Source organism: Xiphophorus hellerii, chromosome 2, assembly GCF_003331165.1.
Source record: "Xiphophorus hellerii strain 12219 chromosome 2, Xiphophorus_hellerii-4.1, whole genome shotgun sequence".
Lineage (NCBI taxonomy): Eukaryota > Metazoa > Chordata > Actinopteri > Cyprinodontiformes > Poeciliidae > Xiphophorus > Xiphophorus hellerii.
The window spans coordinates 6,981,111-7,002,040 of NC_045673.1; the positions used below are offsets into that span (position 1 = coordinate 6,981,111).

At 36.5% G+C, this 20,930-nt stretch overlaps 1 long non-coding RNA gene and 1 pseudogene across 2 annotated transcripts; one reads left to right on the forward strand and one right to left on the reverse strand.

Moving 5' to 3' along the window:
• Positions 1 to 274: 274 nt before the first annotated feature.
• LOC116734112 (cingulin-like protein 1) lies at positions 275 to 19,505 on the reverse strand (annotated as a pseudogene).
• Positions 6,958 to 8,330, forward strand: LOC116734138 (uncharacterized). Of its 2 annotated transcripts, none has more exons than XR_004342176.1 (3): positions 6,958 to 7,472; positions 7,906 to 8,000; positions 8,118 to 8,330. It is a non-coding gene; the product is annotated as an uncharacterized LOC116734138 (long non-coding RNA). The 2 variants fall into 2 exon arrangements; XR_004342177.1 differs by having other exon boundaries at positions 7,912 to 8,000.
• Positions 19,506 to 20,930: the final 1,425 nt, after the last annotated feature.

Genomic DNA, 20,930 nt, shown 5'->3' on the forward strand with positions numbered 1-20,930 from the left:
CATTTTTCAAAAAAGAAAAATAAAATAAAATAGAACCACCAAATTCTATATATTTCTTGGCACTACCAGAACTCCATATTAGGTCTTTTTAACTATTTCTGTATTACTTTGTCTTGTTTCTTTTTCTCTTTTCTTCATTTAGTTTTTTCAGTATTGTTTTCTTTTGTGTGTTTTGTGTGCAAGGAAAGGTTTTAATTATAACAAACAAACTAACTAACTAAACAAAAATAAATAAATATAATTTGTGTTTGGTCAAAGACAAAACACCTGCACAAACAGAAAACATTCAGATTTATTTTAGTTTGCCCTTTCCAAGGTACATACACAAGGTCTCAATGTTAAAAATGTTTATTTTTTTTGTCTGGGTTTTTATCTGCTTCAAATTAGATTGACACCATCTTAACTCACAGTGATATATAGATAGAAAACAAAGCATAAATCAAAATGCAATGCACATTATTTAGTAAAGGATGTTATAAAAGAAGTCAGCACTGACAAAGCACCATTAGTAGTTAGAAAATGATAATTCACACCTGAGTTGTTAACTGTACTGCATATTCACAGTAAGAACAATACTTCTTTATAAAGTCCAGAACTTTTTTTTAATCACATAGATCCATCAATCAGAACCAAAATCATCCGTGTCGTTCAGATCTTCCTCCACAAGCTTCATAAAGGGAGGAGACTTCTTCTTCCGCCTAGTAAATGACACAAAAAGTGAAATTAGGAGAGTTAAGAGATGATTTCAGACATATGAAAGCAGGAGCGCCACCTCATCTCGTTGCGCAGAGTATTCAGCTGGCCGTGAAGCTGCTCGTTGGCCTCCATCTGCTCGTCCACGTCCCTCTGCAGCTTCTTTTTAGTGTGCTCCAAACGCTCAATCTCCTCCTCCGCCTCATCCATCTGCCTCTTCGCCATCTTCAACCGTTGAGTCAGCTGCCAAGTTTAACCAAGTAACATTCTCAGTACGCCAAGTGGCGGCCATTTCCTTCCCGATCGCTCCCTTAAAGGCTTGGGCTTTCCTACCTGGTCCATCTGGCTCTGCAGGTTGATGTGCTCCTCGTCCGCCTGTATTTTCATCTCCTTCACTTTGCGCTCCAGTTTGCGGTTCACCTGTTGCAGGTTGTTGTTTTCCCTTAGAGGTAAACCGTGAAAAGATCACATTGCTGCTGCAGCCATGTGTGACCAAACCCTTAGCTGATGAGTGATACTGGTGGGACACCAGAGAAAATGATCCGAGGGCTTAGCAGACCAGCACAGAACCGTGCAGAGGTATTAATGTCCCTTCAGCTTTTCTCATTTTCTTAGTTAGTTAGAAAAGCTCATCTAAGCTTTTCTCGTCTAACACATAAAATGTGTTTATCTATCACATTTTATGTAACACAAAGTAGTGCAAAATTGTTAAATGGAATAAAAACAATACATAATACATCTTCCTTTTTTTTTACGAATAAAAATCTGAAGACTGTAGCAGCAGAAACACAAATTCTTACCAAGTATTTCTGGTCTAGTTTCTCATGCGAATATCTTATTGCACTTGAAATAAGAAAAAACTAAATTACAAGTAACTTTTCAGCACAATATAGAAGCAGGGTTGGACAATAAATCAATAAAATTATAATGCAGTAGATCAGGATCAGTAGATAATACGTCTGATAGAATATTCAATCATTTCATTGAACGCTTTTCCAGAACCACACAGCATTCTGGGAGATGTAGGCAGAGGAATGGCTTTCGCCCCTCAACAAGGAGTAGGCGACATAGACTTAAAAGTTTTACAGTGGCATTTTCTTTTACTATTATGATAAAAACCAATATTAGTTCTTCTTTAAGCTGCACTCAGCATTCATAGCATCACAAGTACAAATACTGCTTTTGAAAAACATTCCTATTTGAAATAGGATTCTTCAGGATATCACTTACTTAAGTATAATTTATCTCACTAGACTGCAGAAAGAGACCTTATTTAATCATATTTACTGATAGTTATTGATGCTTTTGTGGAAAATAAAAAAAATAGATAGCAAAAAAACTGTCTTAAAATTCATTAAGACAGCACTATAACTCAAAATTCTTACGACAAGAAATTGTTCAAGATAAATTATAAACAATACAATAAATGCCCAACCCTTTGCCAGCTGAGCTAGGTTGGTGGAATCAACTGACTGACTCACTCTTTGGTTACCTAGCAACTCACTCACTCTTTGGTTACCTAGCAACAACCTGCTGAGTAACTGGTGCAGCAGCAACAGTTTAAGGTTTTTCCACTAAGCCTCATAACTGCTTAAAAATAAATTTTTAAAAATGGCGTGAAGAGAAACTGTACATGAAACAGGAAATGTCCCATCACCAGTTTGGTAGCATTTCAGATTCAGAAAACAAAAAACGAATCAATAATTGTCAATATCAACCAATATGAAACACTTATGTAGTAATATGTTTTTCAGTCATATGAAGTCAATAATTCCTTAATGTTGATGAAAACATTCTTAATTTCTGGCAGATTATTTTACTTTTCACATGGACAAAAATGTCTTGAGTGAAATAAGCTGCCAGTGGAACTTTTAAAGAATTATTAAGGAGTAGTTGACTTAAAGCAAGCTCCTTTATCTGGCTAAATAGTTACTTGTAATTTAGTTTAGTGTTATTTAAAGTGTGTTGAGATATTTGCAATAGAAACTGTATAAAAATTTGTGTTTCTGCAGTCACGCTGTTCATACCTTTATTTGTAAAAATAAAAAGAAGGCCTTGTGTCATTTCCCGCCTAATTATGTGCTACTTTCCAGTAAAATGTGGCAAAGTTTGTGTTTTTAACGTCCCAAAAATGTCTACAGGTTCTTTTTCTAGAGTGTTGTATCTTACAGAGTTATTTTCCACTGAACCACAGACTGATAAACTCATAATTAGCGTACATTTCAGAGAATGATAAATGTTTTGTAATATTTGGGCAGAATGTTCTGACCTCTCTTCTCCTTGCAGCCTCTCCTCCAGCTCTTGGATTCGGCTGTTAAGTTTGGAGACGAGTGAGTCCTGGTTTGTTCTCTGGGATCCTTCCAGATGACTGAGCCTGCTCTTCAGGTCTTTATTCTGAAAACAGGAATCAACCAGAGAATTTGAAGCTCAGAACCTGCTATGATTTCATGCATTTATCTCTCTGTGACTGTTATAGTTTGTATTTTCATTAATAAAATATTTAAACCTTGAATTTCAATTTGTAAACGGACATTTTCTCTAAAACTAAATAAATTGTTTTTTGCAATATCATCAGACTTTTATAATACACAATGCTTTAACACAACAATGTTAAGAACATTTCCACATACAGTTTGACATTAGCAGAGAATACTTACAATTACCAGATTGTGGATACATCATGTAATGAATGTAAACTTTACTTTTTCATAAAACATGGTTTAGATCAGGCAGTGTCCAAAGTGTGTCCCAGGGTCCTATTTGTGAGTCCTTGAAGTGATTTCATAAGTCAAGAGTGGGAAAAATGTTAAAATATAAAACAATTTATTACCAACCAAAATGGAAATTGTTTATTTCTTAATGTTATGGATCTTTAGTGATATACAGATTTATAAAAAGTTATGATTGTTGGGTAAATAAAAATTTTAAAAAAATCACAAGAAACAATTTTATTCAATTTTAATGCAATGAATTTTGTTGCTTGCCAGTAATTTAAATTTGCCAGCTTTGACCCCCTCAGGGAAAACAGTTTGGACACCACTGGTTTAGAAAATTATTTTTCCAGCTTCAACAGTCTGACCTCAAATTCTCTTTGACCTTTGCCAAAAATAATAGTTAGGATGTTTAATTTCCCTCTAAAACTAATTACTGGATAACTCTTGGAGGTAACAGTTGAATTCTAGTATCAGCGATAGCTAGCAGCAAATTAAACTTATAAATTGTTCTGTTGTTGATTTTTTTTATATTCAAAACATTTTGTGTGTTTGAGCCTACTTCATATTGTTAGACCCGGTCCTATTCAACCGATTTAGCTACCTAGTGAACTGGGTTCAGTTTCCCTTCTCATCCTCAGAGCTGATTATCTAGCTAGCTAGCTCTAGCTTAACAAGCTAGCTCTGTCTTTCTTTCTTTCTCTCATTCTTTTTATCTATTTATCTTTCCATTATAGTGCCTTTGGATCCAGCACTGTCAGTGTTAATAATTGAAGCTATTCCAAAGCATTGGCGTTGCCAGCCAGCTGACCTTTCACCCCTCCAACAGAAAATGGAGTCTTCCTGCATAACTGGCGTCACTCCTCACTCAAAGTGAAGCAGCGGCTACACCAGGATCTGCAACCTGTGACTCCACTAACAAAGGTGGTTCTTTGGACCTTCCACAAGCACTTCTAATAACTTCAGCCAAAAATGATAAAGAAACAACTCATGTTTTTTTCTTTTAAATATTGATGTAATACCAAATGTCAGGTTTAACTAAACTACATTTCAATGCAAATTTTTGAGGATAAAACCAGGTTTCTCTGTTTTTGTGATTGAACTTAAGCAATATTTGCTTACAATTAGACCTTCAATTAATCGAAAAGTAAAAATGACAATATGGGCGTTTTACCAACTTGAGATTGTGAAAGATCTGTTGTTTTTTTTTTTAACATGAGGCTCTTTGGCACATATGTCACAGTTTGTATAATTGTTTTCTTTGTGAAAGAGTACAATGTCATTTCCCTCTGATTATTATGTTTTAATTTTTGCTCCCCTTGGCTAATCTTCTGATACATACACACTTACATTTGTTGCTGTTATTCACTGAAATAAATAAAGTAAAAAAAAGAGTCAGATTTAGATGCTTTCTTTTTTTAATTTCCACAACAAGATCAGCTGTAATAATTTTTAAATTCCTTTCTTCTCTAGTTTTACACTTCGGGTTTCTTTTTTTAATGTATTGAGTTCCACAAATATCATAATTATCTAGCTTATTGTTATAAAATTGTATATTTTTCTTTATTTTAAAAACTAAATAATATGGTAGATCTTTAAAAATGGCAGCTAATTCCTTATATTAGACATTCATCCAAAGTTATATGCCGAATTCAAGAATTATTGAATTAAAACTAGCTCCTGTATCTTGCTGAAAAGCTACTTGTAAGTTAGTTTTGTCCTTGTAAGATTTAGTGTTTTGCACTGAGACATTTTGAGACAAGGTGAGGTCTTGCTGCATGGTAAATCTGATTAATGTCGCAGTGTGACGACTCGATTGACCTGTCTCTCCAGGCTCATCTTGTCACACTCCACATCCTGCCTGGCAGCTCGTTCCTGCAGCAGTTCACTCCTCATCTGATCCATCTGTCACAAACAAACAGAAGAGACATAATTTTTATTTTTCGTATGCAGTGTCCTGCGTTGTGCTCTCTGTCAGAAAATCCTGGAGGAAAATGTGAGGCAGGTCCACTTCCGAAACACCATAAATTTGTAAAAGGGCAAACCATTTTTCACAGCACTTTTTGTGTCTTTGTGCATAAATAAATATTTTATAATCAGTCTCTTAATCACAATTTCAGCTTGTAAGATTTAGTGTTTCCCTACCGACTCAGCAAGCTCTATAAAAAAAAGTATAATTATTTTTAAATCAAACTATGCTACTACTAGCAATGTCCTAAGTTAAAACAGACACTTTTATTTTGGTGTCACATGCTGCTTTGTGTTCCTCTGTTATGAAAAGTCTCGACAGAATAGATCAAAATGAAAACAAGCAGGCTTGCAATTATGAAAGGACAACAGTAATTATTACTTGTAGCCACGATATGTAATATGAAACTGTGCCTTATGTGTTTTTAACTTCAATACTGATAGAAAACGCAGTCATTTGTTATATGTAATATGAAACTGTGCCTTATGTGTTTTTAACTTCAATACTGATAGAAAACGCAGTCATTTGTTATTACAAGACAGGAGACACTGTAGAGTAAATCTGGTCTGGTTTCAGCAGGAACATCAAACTCATCACTAATAACATCCAGAGGCCCACTGAAGGGAGTGTGAATAGCTTCTCACAGTGGTTAGCTGTTGTTGTTTTTTTTTTTGCTTTTTACGCTCCACCCCAAAATAGACTTGTGTGTCAATTAGTTTGCAGCACTTAGCTCCAGAAACATCATGGCCTACTTTGCAGGCAGGCTGAAGATGTGAATCTTTTGCAAAAACATCAGAAATTGTGTCACAATGCCCAGAAACCCAGCTTAGAGAAAACAGCCACGCCGGCCACACAAATCAGCAGTTCCCATTGTTTTAGAGGGGAAATCTGAGAACTACATCTGTTTAGAATGAAAACAGATGTGGGGCTGGGATTTTGTACTGCAGACAGGCAGCAAATAGTAACGCCTAAAAGATAAAATAAGGACATTTATATACATTACCAAAGAGTAAATGCTGAAAAAGTAAACCTGCCTGTTCTTTAGTTTTGTCTAGTCGCTCCATCAGGAGATCTGAACCGCTGCGCTCATCATTAAGATCTTCCTCCAGCCGCCTGGTTCGGTCCTGAAAGAAAAAGAAACAGCATAAAGTGATTTTTATTTTAAAAAATCCTTCAAAAATTAGGAATCAGATTAGAGAAAGCGGAGAGACTGAGAAACAACATAGCAATGGTCTAAAATGAGCAGAAACATCACTATAATTTGAGGTACACCAAATGTCTAAAATAAAATCAAAATACACAAAACATATAAAAAAACATAATTTTTCTTCCCAAAATACATACTTCACATACAAAAACTTATATGCAATGGTATTTCTTCATATATGCAAAGTATAAGTAAAAAAGCAAATAGAAAACATTTGTTGACATTATATACTAACAATTTTTATATGATTCTTTTGAAATTTATTTCATTATATTGTATAAAATAAGCATAAAAGTGGTCACTTTCAAGAGTAAATAATATAAGCCTTATATGTTGTACAATATACAAAGTGTAAACTGAATGTGATGTAAGGATTAAAAGTTTTTGTATTTCTTTTTCATATGTTTCCATCTCTGGAAATGAGAAAATTAGCTCTAGTTATGTCGAATATTTTTTAGTTGTTTGGTCAAAATCTGGATAAACTGCAGATCATTACAAATGAAACTGTTAAATAAAACTGTACACAGCAAATTCAAAAGTGTTAAATGTTTTGGTGTTAGTAGACTTTATGCAAAAGCAGAGTTAATTTTACTCTAATAGAGTCACATTCTGTTTATGTAACTCTGGGGTGTATATTATAAGTAGTTAAAATCCAGTGTTAAAACAAAGTTTTTTTCCGTATCAAATCTATCGGCGTTAAAATGGAACCAGTAACTCTTGACTTCTTAACTCTGAACTCCTACAGCGGCTGTATAACGCTAAAGGAGTTCATTCACTGACTGACTCCGCCCCCAGAATCACCGGTTCCCTCCGAAGCGACGTCAAGCGACAGACGCCAAGTCATTTCAGGACAATTTACTTTCCACATGTCCTGAGTTGTTCACTGCGCTTGGTAAGTAAAATTTTTTTTTCTGAGATGGTTTCTAACTATTATTTTGAGTTGAGATCAAGCTGTATGATCGACATCACGTTCGCCACACGGCTCGGTGTTAGCATATTTAGCTTAGCATATTTAGCTTAGCATATTTAGCTTAGCATATTTAGCTTAGCATGCCGGATGTTTGCGGAGTTTAAGTGTTGGGGAAAAAAAATCGAGCCGTTGAACATTCAGTCAAATTCTTGGCTAAACGAACAGATCCGTTATAATCAGGAGTATGTTTTTTCATGATGTTGAACGTTTACATGAATATTGGTCAGATTTATCAACCTTTCTGATCATTCTTTTTAACTTTTTCATGTTGTAAGCATTATTTCTGCTGTTTTGTCTTCTTATATTCATTTTGCAGCATGTTTTAATCCTTTTATTGCCTTTTTTCTATTATTAGTACCAGTATGGTTGCGGATGAATCGCCAGTCGTCAACCTTCCCCTCCCGAACCCTACGTGGATTCTTCGAAGATTCAAGCGCCAAAAATGATTATGTAAGTGTTAATATCTCTGAAACTCCACATTTCTATAATTGAGGCTTGTTGTTAGAGTAAAAATGTATTCCTTCGTTCCATTTTTCATTGTTATGGTTTTTGTTTGTTGTGCTTCAGAGACCAATACTGGCTATTGTACTCGGGGACTGAAGACTGTCCAGTGCAGTAGAGGAGCACGGTGATGTCTGGGGCCAAAGTTCACGAACAGCCCAACAACCCGAAGACAATCTGTGTTAGTGAGTGGACAGCTCTGTGAGGGAGTGCAGAAAGGCCCAGTCCCTTATCAACAGAAACATAAACTGGGTAAGAAGTGATGGATCTGAATATCAGGTTGGTCTGTTATGTTCTGTAATATCCGGCAATCTACCTGTTAAAAGAACATTTACTCTATCATATTACATGAACTGCTTGCTTTACTTTCTCCACCTTGTACTTTGAACAATTTCATGCATATTGTATTGAAGAAAAATGTATTAAGCATATACTGCATTTTGTATTGCACAGCTGATATGTCAGACCTTTTGATAAGCAATATGTGAATGAAGGCGACATGTGAAACATGCACATTATTCCACGTTGTAATATGTTTTGTAATTATGGTGCATGTTTTGAAATAAATGTATTTGAGAAAATCATTGCCTCTTTATTAAATGTTTATTTTCCAAAGAATTTTTAAAAGTTCAAAACAATAAAATACCTATTTAGTATGAATTACAAATAACTCTTATGAAGTTTAAAAAAAATACTCTGAGAGTTAATATTAAAATCTAACACTGAATTAGTGTTAGTTAGTAAGTGTTAAATGATTAACTCCAGCAGATTTGATATCTGACACTTAATTAGAGTTAAGGTACCAACTCTCCAAAAAGAGTTAAATTAACACTTTCTGGTGTGGACCCATATAGACACTTTAAAAATGTTGAAATCAAATCTGATAGAGTTAATTTAGACCTGCTGGATTTGCTGTGTACTCAAATGTCACTTTAGAGCGAACATAAATTTCATATTCAGTGTCAATCATGGACGGTTTTGTCTAGTTTCTTTTGCAGGTATTTTAGTCCACTTGAATTAAAACAAAACTAACTTACAAATAACTTTTCAGCAAGATAAAGAAGTTTGTTTTAAGCAAATAATTCCTTAATATTGATAAAAAGTTCTAGTTCCTCTGGCAGATTATTTCACTTATAGGAAAATAGTATTGTTGTACATAAAAAAGCTAGTTTTGTCTTATTTCAAGTGTACTAAGATATTTGCACTAGACAAAATACTTTGTGTGTTTTTGCAGTGTTGCGGTAGTTCATTTATATTTTTGTGTTTTGATTTTGTTTGTGTTTTAAGGTATTTCATGCTGTCTTTTTGTGTGTGTAATGTTTGTAAAAACATTATTTTATTGTAAACTAAGCATTAAAGGCATTAAAAGGCAGTAACTACAGACTGCAGCTTCTTCAGACTTTTTCTTTTGCAGGGAGTGTTTGAGCGGTGAAGGCAGGGAAGAGGAGGTAGGAGGATCCCTAAAAACACCCGGACAGGTCTGATAACTTTTCACTGTAAACACCAGGCTCCTGAACTGATACGCAGTGTCAACACTCAAATGTTATGTTTTGTCATCAGCAGAACAAACAGTGCTGAGTTGCTGCCACTGTTTAAAAAAGGCTGGGCTTTTGGTGAGGAGGCTGGAGTGGGAAAACATTTGGAAATTAAATAAAAAGACTTGTCATTTGAGGTAAACTAAAACAGATACAAGTCAAAGCAAATAAATAACTTCATAACCTGCAATTGACCCGAAAGTGTCCCGCATGCCCAGTAGAGGGCGCAGTAGTGTTTTGCCAACCGCCATAAAATACGTAGTAGAAGAAGAAATGCTCAGTGTTTTCGGAAGTAAACCTGGATGCTAATGGTGGAGCATATCTTTCCTTTTTAAAGTTGTTATCTAACCGGAGCCAGCACATTAACAATTTAATCCTCATTATAGTCCGCTATGGTTGTTTTTCTTGTCGCTTGCCCGTATCAGGGTGCAGAATAGTGACGTTTGTCGCGTATCAATGACGTTCACACTCGAGTCACATTTGAAAAGATCAGGTACGTATCGGATTTAGAACCACAAATTCAGGTCGCCTGACCCGCATTTGGAAAAAAAACCCCAAAATGATCTATGTTGTTCAAACTGTCATGAAAAGATCAAATACAGATGGCATTAAGGAATAAATTAATTAAATAAATCGGAAATGGGTCGCTTCAGGCTGCAGTGTGAACGTAGCCAAACATTACATGAGAACTATGTACTGCTTACAAGTTTTTGAAAAGTAACTACGTTAAGTAAAGTAACTAATTACTATTACCAAGTAACTTGACAAACAGATTATAACACAGTAACACTTTATCTGTATCTGTGCTATTGCTGCTCATTTGTGAAAATTATACCTCCATGAGTTTAGCCTGGCGCTCCCGGTCCTCCAACACGGCTGCATTCTTCTGCTCCAGCTCCTCCACCCGCTGCTCCAGCTGCCGGCCTCTCAGCTGGGCCTCCTGCTGCTCCCTGTGACACTGCCGCAGATCCTCCTCAAGAGGAAGCAGCTGGCCGGAGAACAGACCAGCAGCCAAAGGAAGAAGAATCAAACTTTAATTTCTTTTTGGGTGGGATCAGACAGATAAGCTCAATCTGAGTCATTTTTTCTAATCAAAAAACCTGAAACAAGATAAGTTTAATCTCTCCGCCCTGCCTTTGACTCATCATCCTGCTGACTAAGACATATTGCTGAATGCTGCACAATGTGTGCCACACCTCTTCCTGCAGTTTTTTGGCTGCCTGTCTGGATTTCTCCAGCTCTGCTCCCTTTTCCTGCAGCTGTCTGCGCAGCTCGGCCAGCTCCCTCTGACTCCTCTCTCTGGCCTCGTCGACCTGGTGCTGAAGCACATCTGTGGACGCCTCGCACTCCTCCATGATGGTGTTCATCTAAGCAGCCAGATAAGCACACCACTCACCTCAGTTTAAGGATATTTGGACTTTTGTAAGCACATAATTATCTGCTGACCTCATGTGACTTCATGCATATTTCTGTTCCCATATTTCCTAAAAGCAGAGAACTTCGTCCCTCTCACCTTTCTCTGCAGTTGCTCCATCGCCCTGTCCTGCATCCTCCTCTCATCTTCCAGCTCTGCTTTCATTTTCCACAGCTCTTCAACTTGCTTCCTCTCTTCTTTGAGCTTTTCCTTTAAATCCTTGTGCTCATGGTTTAATTTGGTCAGCTTACTCTGAAGCAGGAACAGACGGGAGCTCACGGATCATGATTTGAAATCTAGATATGACTGATTATCATATTTACTGTCGGATCGCTTCAGCTTTTCCACATTTGTCATGTTGCAACCACTAATAATATTGCATTTGTTGGGGATTTTATGTAGTTGGCCGACACATACAATTACAATGGAGAACATTAATATCTGAAGTTGTAACTCAAGTTGCAAGTCTAATGATTATTTTAGTTATTGATTAATCGGTCTATTATTTAGATGACTAATTGATTAAAAAAAAAAGATTCAGTTCCGTTTTTAAATAAGAAAAAGATAATTAGGATGAGCAGCAGCAAAAAGAAAAAAAAAAAAAAACTTCTAACAGAAACTCAACCATTTCTTTTTCACCTAAACCCAGTTTTAATAATAGAAAAAGATGATAAGTAAGAGATTTGTTTTACAGAATTTGAACCAGGCGAAGTTAAAATTGTGACTTGAGTGTTTTTTATTTTTCATCTGAGGATATTTATTTTTTGCACAATTTTGGCTTAATTACTGCTCTGAGTTTGTTGTTCTGTCAGCAAATGACCTTTTTTTGAGTCCAAATCTTCCATTTAGCAATTAATCGCTTACTAAATGAGTTATTTCAATCATCATGATTAATCCATTAATCGTTTCAGCTCAAGTTGCAACATGAAGGATTGTTTTAAAAAAGTTGAAGGAGTGTGAATACTTTTACAAGACATTTTGCTCTTATTACCTGCACATCTTCCAAGCGGGAAAGCAGAGACTGGTTAGACTGACACAGCTCTTCCTCGCTCTTCCTCACATCCTCCAGCATTTCCTCCACCTGGTTCTTTTCCCTCTGAGGGAGGAGGGGAAACAGGAAGTGAGATTAAGATAATCTAGAAACATCTGTTTCTGGTTTTTCATCCTCTCACCTCCAGCTGCTTCGTTCTCTGCTCCATCATCCTCTCCGTGGTTTTAAACTCCTGGATGGCCTGATTCAGTTGCTCCACCTTGTTGCTCAGCTCTCGGACTTTTCCTTTCAGGTTGTCTCTCTCCTGGATCAGTTCCTTCAGCTGCACCTTAGCTGCACCTTTCTCCTCCTCCACCTGAGCCACTTCCTGACCCAAGTAGGCGTTGCTCTGAAAGGCAAAATGAAAAATAAATAAATCTAATTATTATGGAACCCCCTATAGCATACGACAGAGTATTAGGACCATACTAAGAAGATTGATACTATAAAATGAAATTATTAGTATAAAGTCATAATATTACGAGAATAGTCATAATTTTACAAGAAAATCATACGAAAACACAGTCTAAATAATACGAAAAAAGTTGCAATATTTCGAGAATAATGTCATAATATTACAAGAACAGAGTTGTACGAAAATAAAGTCTAAATAATACAAAAATAGTCATAATATTTCAATAATTAAATCATACTGTAAGAAGAATAAAGTTGTAATATTCAGAAACAAAATCATAACATTACTAGAATAAAGTCATAAGAGAATAAAGTCGAAATGTTATGAGAATAAAGTTGCAACATTTTGAGAATAAAGTCATAATTCCTTGAGAAATTTAGACTTAGAAAAGTCTATTTCTAAATTTAGAAATTTAGAGAAATTTAGACTTATGAAAATAAGTCTAAATTATACAAGAATGAAGTTATAATATTACAAGAATATAACTATAATTTTAGGAGAATAAAGTCATATGAAAATAATGTCTAAATAATACAAAAAAAGTCATAATATCTCAAGAATGAAGTTATAATATCACGAGAATAAAGTTGTAAAATTTCAGGAATAAAGTCATAATATTACAAGAATAAAGTAATACAAAAATAAAGTTATGAAATGAAAGAAAAATCCCCCATGTCCCTTAGGGGCCTCCGTACATTACAGTTGTACCTTAGTGAAAGTTTCTCTCACCTCCTTTGCTTGCTGCAAGTGAACCAGCAGCTTCTCGAGCTCCAGTTCGTATTCTTCCTTCAGAGCAGCGATGTATTTATCATGAGTCTCCACCTCCTCTTTGAGCGCCCCCTTCAGGGCACTCAGCTCCATCTCCCGGTGGTGCAGCACCTCCTCCTGCTCCTCTTTCACCTGCAGCATCTCCTGAAAGTCCACACGCATCTGTGCCAAGTCCTGACACACACCCATCATTAAAAAACGAGGTCAGAGGTCAGTGGAGAAACCAGTTCCTGACTCATGTGGTCTGGCTCACCCTGAAGAAGAACCTCTTTCTCCGTATTTATCACGTCGGTCTTCTTGGCGCGGTCCAACTCGTCGTGCATCTCGGAGAGTTGTTGCTGGAGATCTTTCATCTCCGCTTTAGCTCTTTCTCTTTCTGTCTTCATCTGAGTCAGTCTAAAGAAACGACAAACACAGAGGAAGGGTTTTACTTTCATACAGTGTGTTGCACCTTTTGAACTTTTCCGCTTTTTCACAAACTTCAGTAGATTGTATGTGAATGACGGACCAAAACGTAGCACTGTATCAATATTTGTTTTAATCTGAAAAGCTTTTTTCTATTCCGCTCAGCTATTGTTTTTGTGGCTGTTTCAAATTCTGACCAGTTCCCCTGCTGAAATAAAGCATCCCCATATCATTATGCTGCCACCGCCATGTTTCGCAGTGGAGTGATGAGTTCAGTGATGCCTGTAGATGGTTTTTTGTTAGTTTTCCACCACATTTAGCATACTGCATGTGTGCCAGAAAAGTTAAATGTGATCTCATCAAGCCGGTTTTCTTGTCAGATGTTTGCTGTGTCCTTGTTTTTGTTTTTCCTCCACAATTACCTGGTTGTTTCTCTCATTAATGTCAAATCGAGTCTCTGATTTTGTTGCATACCAGATGTGATTTTCGATTTTCATCGATTTATTTTATTTTTTAGTTGCTTTCTTTTCTAAAAAATTAATTGTACACAATGTTTTTGAAAAGTGGCTTTGATTTTTAATCATCCCTTCTGCGAGTTGTACGATGAAGTATAAGAGTCAGGCTATGAAAATAAAATTTTTTGTCAGAATATTAGAAGGAAAAAAAATCTTAAAACTACAAAAAAAAATTGTTTTAATGATGGGAAAAAAAGCTTAGAGTTATCAGAATCTGACATGATTGAAGTTTTTACTTTGAAATAGTCGATTTCATGAGTGTTTCAAAATCCTGCTACTGATAATAATTTGATGCTGTGTTAAAATATTAAGTATTGCCTCTAGGTTTTCTTAAGATTTGTACTTTATTCTCTTATTACAACTGTATTCCTGTAATATTATGAATTTATTCTCATATAAAAATAAAATAAAAACTCTTAGCCTGTTCCTAGTATGCTATTGTAGAGTTGTTATGAATTCAAAATCCAAATAAGTAGAAGCTGTAAAACAAGATGGCTGCCCTGCACGCTCTGAAAAAAACCATCTAAATATAAAAAATACAAAAACAAAAAAAAAAGTATCAACATATCACATTATTCAGATTTGTATTTATAAAAACATCTAGCTACGTCTACTTCACAATCATAAAGTAATTTCTGTTTGCCTATCACATAAAAACCCAATAAAATGTGTTGAAGCTTGTGGTTGTAATGTGACAAAATGTGGAAAAATTCCATAAAATGTTGACATTTTAGGAGAAAAGTTTTCTTTTTTTTCACAGTTCAAACTGTTATTTAAATGTCCAAAAGTATTAGTATAGGCTTAATGACCAGGAGGAAGTTACTATATAAGAAACTACATTCTAACATAAGTTTGAAGAAATGATTTAAAAGCAAACAAAAGCTTTAAACTTTGTTGGATCCTTACTCCTGTTTGGTGGACTGAAGCTCTGCCTCGATTTCCGTCAGTTTCTCTCTCAGTTTGCGAAGCTCCGTTTGACTTTTGTTCAGCTCTTCTTGAAGTTTCTTCTTCTCCGTTCTCGCTTTCTCAAAAGCTTTGGCTAAAGTCATTTCATTCTGTAAATTCAATAAAAAACAACAAAGCATTACAGACAACATAACCACAGAAACACGAGGTGATGGATTGTTCTGCACCTTAATCTCAATGCCAAGTTTTTGCTTGAGATGTGCGACTTCTTTCTCCAGAGCTGCCCGTTTCTCCTGCAGCGCTTTTATTCCTGTTGCAGAGGCCTGCAGAGAAACAAAAATCTAATTAACACAATGTCACCTCCATAAATCCTGCAGATCCATGTTGGTAAACATCTCACTTTCTCCTCCTCCTCCACACTCTCCGCAGCCTTGGACTTGAGTTCGCTGATGTTGTCGAGCAGCAGTTTGACTTTTCTTTGGGTTGCGGGGTCATCATCTGCTGTCCTGGAAAAACAGGACGCACAGTTCTGAAACTCCGCAGTTGCAGTTGCAGTTTTTGTTTGAAAAGATAAAGTTTCAAATTCGCTGCCAGCTTCCAGAGGAGAGCAGGAGTTCTGCTTGAATGTATTTTTCTCCCCTGGTACGAAGCAGGAACTGGTGGATGTTTAATATTTTCCAGAAGAAGCAGTTATTTTATCAGTGAAGCCGTGGTCATGCTTTGCATTCCTGACTACTGGGAGTTTGAGTTCACACAGCTGGAACAGCAGCCAGATTCCTGCAGGAACGTAGCTGTGAAACCACTAACTCATCATCACTAAACGATGCCGGAAAAAGTTTCCAAAACACATTTTCATAGGGGGGAAAAAAAATCTAATTTCTTTACAAGCAAAATAATTAATCTGTGGATCAGTATTAATATTTTTGAACTCTGATATTGAGTTGTTATGAAGTAAATGGTTTTATGTTTCTAGTAACAAATTGGTGTCTAAAAATGAAGTCTGAGGAAGAACAGAGGTGTAAAAAACATTTCTTTAACCCTTTAAGGCCTAAGTTTCAAATCTCCGCCTGGAATGTTGGCTTATTTTAATTGTACAAAGTTATTTGAATGTCCTGTGAGTAGATATTTTTGCCCATTTCTCCATAACAACTAGAACTTTCAATATCTAGCATTTATTTACAATTTACCAGTCTATTAAAAGAGTGTTTCATCAGATTAAACCGAAGTAAAACATGCTCCCTGCAACAGTGGGAGTGAAATTACCGTAATAACCCGATATTGGCTGAAAAGCTCAACAACTCCCCTTTCAGAAACATTTGGATAGCGCAAAAGTATCGCAGCGTTACGGCTTGTAAAAATGTGTTGTCGGCAGCACCTTTCAGCCGATAAGGGTTAAAGGTAAATGTATTTTGCTGTGAGACGGTGAGAGAGAGCAAGACTTTCAGTGGATAGTGCAGGCTAAATGGAGTATAGTCAGGTTTTATACTTTTGATTCGTTATAAATACCAGTTTGTTATGGAAATTACAGTTTAGAAGACGTTATTAATCCCAGACAGTAATTCAATTACAGTTAGATCCAATTTATTTAAGTAATAAACATTATGCGGTAGTGTAAGATACATTCAGAATCAAAATTAACCCTATAAATAAGACACATCTGCATATTATTAAAGCTAATTTGACATAAGATGCTGAAGACAGAAATTTCAACTGTCATAATTTTGTAATTGTTTTAAAACTGTTGCTTGTTTTTTATAGTTATGTAACTTATGTCACTTATATAAATATTTAATAGACAAAAAAACCCCAAATAATTCACTTTCTGTTTCCATGTCTTTTGATACGAAAGATTATTTGGGACTCTGAAAAACCAATTCTGATTTAATTCTCAAAATTATTATTTTTTTAGTGGCCCTAACCCTCTTCACATAAAAGCTTCATTTTTACTAGAATGTATAAATTTTTACATGACGTTTGGGGTTTCAGTTTTTAGTGTCGCTATCTTCAAAACCTCGATTTATGAGCTAAACTTGGGCAAACAGAAGCTTAACCAGTTTGACAACAAAAATCTTGCACAAATTCACAAGAAATAATCCAGACCAGCTCTTTGTTTTTTCAACACCTTTAAAACAAAAACATTTACCTTGTCGTTTTGTGTACGTTAGAGGCATGGTTCTGCACCTTTATAAAGTAATAATAACAACGGAAGTTTTCTTTCTTACATCTTTCAAGCTTTAATATATTTTACTGGAATTTAATATGATGGTCCAACATAAAGAAGTGAATAATTGTAAAATGTAAAAAAATTAAAGAGCTATGAATACATTTGCAAAGCTCTGTACTTTTCGCTGCTTCTGGTTTGTGCAGAAGTGGGTAGTAACTTGTTATATTTACTCCGTTACATTAACTTAACAAGTATTTTTACTACACTGTATTTTTTACTTTTACTTGAGTAATTTTATTATGAAGTATTTCTACTCTTGAGTAAAATTTCTGGATTTTCTACCCAGTGAATGAAAAACAAACATGTTTTAACCAAAACTTCACCAGGCACAAACACACACCTGCGGTTTTTGTTCAAGTTTTATATTGAAAGAAACTGATTTAGCCTGATTTTGTTATTTTTGTTACTTATACAAATTATTGTCCATTTTCATCCAGAAAACATCAAAATTTCCACTTAACTTTTAATTTGGTCCATCAGATGATGTCCATTTTTAAATATTAAATGATTGCTAATTTGATCCGTTACTCAGTAGACTTTTTACCAAATACTTTTTTACTCTTAATTGAGTAATTTCTTGGATGGGTACCTTTTTACATTTACTTGAGTAAAAATATGTTGAAGTACTCTTTCTTGAGTAAAATCTTGGGGTATTTTATCCACCTCAGAGTTCGTGTCTCAAAGCTGCATGTTCTTGTTACAGAGCATTTCTCCAAATGAAATAAAGAGTTGAGGTTTCTTCTAAGCTTGCTGCAATAATCAATTAATTGTATGATAAATTAAATTGAGCTCTATAATTTCCATTTTGCACACCTTTATAATGCAAATCAGCCTCTGATCTGTTGTGAGAGCAGTGAACCTGCGCTGCACTCACCCGTTCTTCAGACACGTGAAGAGAATTTGCTTTGTTGCTTCTTCAGGCGGATCTGCTGAGAGCTCTTGCTGTCCTTTCAGAAGATCAGGAGTAACCTGGTTAGGGAACATACACCCAATAAATACTGACTTCTAAGAAACTACGTAGCTCCCTGACAACCTCTTTACCTGTACGTCTCTTTCGTCCGGCGGCTTTGGACAGCACTGCCGTCTCTTTCCCTTGCTGTCCCTTGCTCAGCTTGCTCTCCTCGACTCTGTTTGTCCGAGCGGATTCTCCTCCGAAGAGGCGCGCCCTGGCTGATCCAGGGGGATAAATCCCAGCTGGGGTTTCTCCTCTGCTGCCCTGAAGGGAAGACGCTCTGCTGGCTGAAGGCGACGAGGAAGAGGAGCTGGAGGTGCGGCTGCTGTCTACGCTGCGGGAGCGCCGGCACGCCTCTTTGTCCAGCCTGTTCCTCGGACCTCGTCCCCTCTGCAGGCTGCTGTTGAACTGGCTTATTAATCTGCCGACAGACATGATGGAGTCTGTGTCCACGGCGTTTGGGGACAGCAGAGCGTTGTGTCCCTCTGAGGAGGATGTGAGGTCTTGGTTGAGATCTGCCGGGTCGTCTGCAGGGCCTTCAGGCAGGCAGTGGGATCCTGGGTTTGGCGGGCTCAGCATGAAAGCGATGCGTGTCGGAACCTGGAGAGGCTTTGGTTGTTATTTTCTGGGTCGTACAGCGTCAGGATCTCAGACTGACTCTGATAATTAAACCCAGAAGAAGAGTTTGGCCTCCGCTGCGTCTCATCCCACAGACCTTCTCACCACCCCGGGGTTGTAACCCGCCTGGTGAGTTATGACAGACACGTCCTTGTGGATCTCCTGACCAGAACTGTTCAGGAACCACGTAAGGCTGGCCTTTGAATCCCTGAACCTGCACTCTCACTCCAAACAGGTTCTCCTGGCTGCCGGCTGCTGCAGGTCGGTGCTGCAGCACGTAGCCCCTCTGCATCTGGACCTCCGTGGAGCCGCCTGAGTCTGTGAGACTCCATCCCGCCGCTGCCTAACCTGCTGGAATAACACCGCATGTTAGACGGAGACTGGCGTTGCACGGGAGAGCGGTTTGAAAACTGGTGCATCAGGCTGATACAGCGAAGCAAGCTGTTTACAAAACAGAGCCCCGGTGTGCACAGTGGCAGACATGCTGGGCGCTCCTGTCCAGCTGCACCCGGCAGAATGAATGTGCACTGAGAGGATAATATTGCTGCGCAATGAAAACAGCCCCCTTCTGTGTGCGCTAATGACAGGGCAACTATTGTACAGCTCCAGATGAACCGGCTACATGACGACTGCGACGGGTGTCGTCACCCACTTCATGGGATAACGCTTCGGGAGTATGTTTGTCCACAAATGCGCCACTATGAGGCAGAAACACTCGAACAGACGAGGCTTTGTGCTGCAAACAATATTGGATCGTCTCAAGAGCCTCATTCTGCACAATCCAAGCCTAAAGGAAAATCTAAAAGCAGCTTAAAGGAGGAAAATTAAGTGGAAAAACTACATTAAGATAAAATTCTCCTTGGCAACTAGTTAGAGAAAATCCTAAAATAAACAAGACACATTGCCAAATTTATATGAGTTAAGATAAAATCAAATAAAAGTTAAGTTAATATAAGATTATATATGTATGTTAAGATTCAATAAGGTATGTTCAGTTATGCTAAGCTTAGATAAATTAAGATAAGATATGTTATGCATGTTAAGATCAGATAATAATGTATGTTAAGTTAAATTAAGATTAGATAAGTTTAGTTAAGTTAAATTAGGATAAGATAAATAAAGTTAAGATAACATATGTTATGTATATTAATGTTAGATAAATTAAGATTAGATAATTTGACTTAAATTATGATAAGTTAAGATATGTCATGTATAACTTATCTAAGATTAGATAAGGCATGTTAAGTTAAGCTCAGTTAAAACTTTAATGTCCACCAAGGTGGAAATTTTCTTTCTGCCCTCTAATCATAAAATAAAACACATTCATACAATCATAATATCAACAATTTGTGCCTAGATAAAAACTTTGCATGCCGAAGGTAGATGTTGTCATTTAGTTTGGTTAAAAATGGCTATTGCACTGATAATAAATGAGATCTGGGTAAAAACAGATTTACATACAAAGAATATTATTTTTATTGTAAATGCAAAACATATATATTTTGTGGGACAGTTTTGACTTTATTACTGCTTTGAATATGTTGTTCTTTCAGTACACTGCCTTTTTTGAGGATATTTACTCAAATTGGCCACTAGTTATTTCTGATTTTATTTAGAGATATCAGAGTAAAAAGGGGCTAGAAAAAAAAGGCAACCTCATTTTCTTTTTTGTTTTTCTTAAGTATTTTTAAACCCTCTATCACCGTTCTTACAATTATAAACTACTTAGTGTTTACCAATGAAACTTTGAGGTTTTAAAGTGACAAAATGGAGTGTGAGTACATTTTGCATTTGCAGTCCAGGACGTTGACCTGAGTGGAAAGAGACATAGAGGTGGTGAAACGTCCATCTGAAGGCATAATAAGGGTTACTGGGGACGATGAAAGCTAACAGGAAAAACAGCTAAATGAGCTAAATACACGAGAAATAAAACTCTAAAGTCACTGAAAACAGCACAGAGGATTATTTTCCACACAGGAAGTGAAGCATACATCACAGGAAATGATGTCTATTAGCTATGTAGAATAGCACTGAAAGATAAAAACTATGATGCAGACAAAGCATCAACTTCTTTAGTTAGTTTAGTGAAAGTAACAC